The 3,916-nt window shown below is 45.3% G+C and overlaps 1 long non-coding RNA gene and 1 pseudogene across 1 annotated transcript; both read left to right on the forward strand.

The window, feature by feature from the left end:
- Positions 1-703: 703 nt before the first annotated feature.
- Positions 704-1,747, forward strand: LOC142872863 (uncharacterized). The gene is made up of 3 exons (XR_012920954.1): positions 704-800; positions 1,201-1,452; positions 1,615-1,747. It is a non-coding gene; the product is annotated as an uncharacterized LOC142872863 (long non-coding RNA).
- Positions 1,748-3,537: 1,790 nt separating this feature from the next.
- LOC142873237 (uncharacterized) lies at positions 3,538-3,635 on the forward strand (annotated as a pseudogene).
- The last annotated feature ends 281 nt before the right edge of the window (positions 3,636-3,916 follow it).

The raw sequence follows: 3,916 nt of genomic DNA on the forward strand, positions 1-3,916 counted from the left end.
TCCTTGGCTCAGATCCCAACCATACCAGCCGCATCCTTCCCTACTCCTTTTCAGGTCTGGAATTTCGAATTCATTTTAGGTATACATTTAGTTATATAAGCAATACATTAATGCATGATCCTTATAAAAACTTAAATACTAGGCTAACATTCCCTTTGATAGCCTCAATCTCAGTTCTCTTCCTGACTCAACAGAAGTAACCACTGCTATGGACTTTGCGTGTAACCTTCCAGACCTCTCCCTGGGCATTCGTATACATACATATGAACTCACAGAACACGTGGGGCCACGTTACCTTTCACTCCTGCCTTCTGTCCTCATCTTGGATGACATTTAGAGCAAGACAAGACATTCAGGAGGCATAAGAAAGAGACAGCCATGCAGAGACCAGGAGGAGGAGCGTGCCAGGCAGGGGGAACAGCAGGTGCGAAGGCCTAAGCCAAGAAGGTGCATGGCCTGTTAGTGGAACAGTGAGGGGTCAGAGTGGGTTAGGGGAGAGTGGTATGACGTGATGTCAGGGTGGAAGACAGAGACTACACTGGGCAAAATTTCAAACATATATGTGTTATTCTTTGCACTTGGGTTTTCTATATGGGAAAAGCAGAGATCGTAGATGGCCAGAGAGAGGAGCCTTGCCTCATGTTCTGGGACATGAGCCAGGTTTGAAGATTGCAATCAATTGAAAGCACTGCCTGAACCCAGGTGGAGCTTCGTCTCACCCACCATGCTGGCTTCGAGCAGGGGTTTGCTGCTCTGAATAAGTTGCAATCCGGTGAGGTCATCTTCAGTGGAATCTTTAGGTTTGTATCTGGCTATTTTATTCAAATCCATCTAGTGGATCTTAACAAGAGAGGTTTCATAGCCAAAGGTCCAGTTCAGGAAGTGAGGGGAAGGCGGAGTGAGTGGGGAGGGAGGTGCCACGGGCTAGTGAGGCTGTAGACGTGTGTCTGACTCCTGCTCAGCGCCCACTCCCCGTGGGCTGCCATGTCACTGCGGGGGCCCTGCCAATTCAGGCTGCCGCTGTGTCCCCTCTCAGATCCTAGGGAAAACAGGCAGCTGCCAGCACACTTGCCCTGTGTGTGCTTCTGTCAAACCCCAAAGAGAATGATTTTGGCTGTCCTGATGAAGGGTGGGCTAAGAACATGGGTGGACCCTCTTTTCTTACCCTGCTTTCCTTTGGCTTGAACTTTTGGGAAGTAGCTCTACAGATCCAAAATGTCAGGGCTCCCATCTTCCCAGACGGAAGGAGTGGGAAGTGGGGAGGGTCTGCAGGAGTGGAGCGTGGCCTGGGTCTCCCAACTGTGAGAGAAGGATCCCAAGGACAAGCTGGACTGCACAAAGCCGGGAGGACTGGAGTGTCGCTCACTGCGCGCCGCCGTTGCTGCTCTCTGACACCTGATCGAGGTTGCAAGGTTTCTGCAGGGAACCCCGTGGACTGGCTCCTGACACCGGGTAGCTCCTTCTGTTTCTCCTCCGTGTTGCCTCTGAGAAGGCTTTGCTGTCCGGGTTTTGCCCTTCTGGGAATGTGACATTTTCTGTGGAACAGTGGGGATGCTGTGTGCCATCAGTCTTTCCTGAAAAGCTGAGCTGTACTTCTCTTTTTCTTATTCCCAGTTTCTGGGCGCTAATAGCTCTCCTGGCTTCCAGGACCTTAACACTGAAGGACCCGAAGGACCCACCTGAAGCTGTTTTACTGTTAACATTTTTATAAGTAGAAGTGCACTCAAAAATAATGATTAAAAGTAAATATCTAAGCCAGTAAATAGTCATTTACTATCAGGCATTATGCACTGCACATAATCGCATATGCTATCCTTTTTAGGACTCGCAGCACAGTACGTTCGTTTACATCAGCATCAATGTCATTACTCACAAACAGGTGAGTAATGCATTGTTTTATGACATTACAATGGCTACAAAGTCACTAGGTGATAAGAATTTTTCAACTCCATTATAATCTTATGGGATCACTGTTGCATGAGGTCCATCATTGACCAAAACATGCTTATGGAGGGCATGACTGTACCTGCATTGGCCATGACAGGAAAGTGCACCACGTACTGGCCATTCTGGGCCAGCCTTCCCTGGGGCTGCATAGTGGTTTGGGGGGCAGGTCAGGAGGAGCACCGAGTCAAGGTGCAAACATGGCACATCTTCCTACCGCTCAATTTTACTCAGAGATTTGGAGAGAGGAATGATGTAAAAGAATTGGCAAGTAGCTTAAAACACACTTTGGTATAAAAACAACATTGAACATATTATTATGTGTAGCACAATGTGTCCATGAATTTTAAAACTCTTAAATATCATGGGCTTGCTGTAGCAGTTTCAGGGTTTGACCCCAGTCCACAATTTACCCCTCCCAAAACTAGGCTGGTGGTCACTCTCCTTTTGCCTTGGGGTATTTTGCAGTGGAAAATTTTGAGAAGGATTGAAAATCTCTATAGATATTCAGAAACAGTGAATGAGGACTGAAACCAAAGGGACATTTGTGTGTACTTTAAATATATAGAAAATTCAACTAATCAGAATATAGCATCTCTCCATTCCAGAGTCTGTCCTCCTTTCTTTTTGCTGCACCAAAGTCTCTCCTTAACACCCCTTGCAGAAAGAAACCCACACACGTATTCCCACTGCCCCCAAGCATTCTGAGTCAGCAAAGCTTCATTTGCACTGATGATAATGTGCATTACTCATGGACACATCCATCTACACTGACATCTTACAATCCCAGTGCTGCGCTCTTCCAAGGATACAAAGATGAGTGTGATGTTATCCCTACGCTTGAGAAATTCACAGGCATGGGAGGAATCCAGATATCAATATTTTTAAATGACTTTATAATGTGATAAAATCACCGACAAAGCCACAAACTGCTGCAGGAGCAGAGGGGGAGGACTTCCCTGCTCCTCAAGGGAAGGTTGGTCAGGGAAGACTGGGCGAAGCAGCTCTGGGACTCCAAACTCAAGAGCCTTTAGAGCAGCAAAATGAGCCTCCTGGGTGGAATCCAGATGTGCTCTGGAAATTCCTCTGTGCTACTGGCTTCTTCCTCACACCCTCCCTCACCCCAGCCCTAAGTGCGCCCTTTGCCTGTACTTCGCTTTAAGCCCAAAGACATTTTTCCTCATCTTGAAATCATATTTCATTGCACCAAACATTTGTTGAACATTTGCCCTGTAAAAGGCTGCCCTTGCATAGCTTTTAATCTAACATTTACTCCCAGGAAACATATTTTATTACTCCTATTTTACTCACTGAGGCCCAAAGAGAATATAGCTCAAAGTCATAGCCAGGATGTGGTTGTTCTGGGTTTCAAACCCAGATCGGTCTACACTCATTCCACTGCGCCCACTGCCTCCCTTGGTTACAAAGCTGCCCTTGACTGTGGGTATTTGACATGCCTATTTTTATGAATGAAATGCCAACATCGACTCAGGCTAGTAAAAAGATTAATGAAGGAGAGGGTCATTTTTTGATGGAATGGATTTTTAAAATTTTTCCTTTCTACTTTTATATGTTTCAAAAAAGTTTCATCTCATTCCTTTGTGGTTCGCAAGCCTGATGACTGAGTTTTCACACTACTATGTGAAATGTGCTTGCCTCAAACCTTGCTACTACATATTACCCATTTGATGTGAAAAAAAAATTTTTTTTATCTTAGTTTGAGCATGTATTATTTATAAAATTGAAATTGTGCATTATTTATTTCTACTGAAAGAAGAAGTGTCATGCATGAGAAGATAATAGAGAAACCCAAGTTAGGAGGTGGGTAGGGAAAGGGAGGTAGAGAATAAGAGAAGGAAAAATCAAAAATGAGCTGCCAAAGACATGAAATGAGGCAGCTTGGAGGAAAAGGTCACACAGCCCACTCTCGTTGTCCTTTGAAATTTAAAAGGCCCAAAAACAGTGTCTGGAA

This window comes from Microcebus murinus, chromosome 9, assembly GCF_040939455.1.
Source record: "Microcebus murinus isolate Inina chromosome 9, M.murinus_Inina_mat1.0, whole genome shotgun sequence".
In the NCBI taxonomy this organism is placed as follows: Eukaryota; Metazoa; Chordata; class Mammalia; order Primates; family Cheirogaleidae; genus Microcebus; species Microcebus murinus.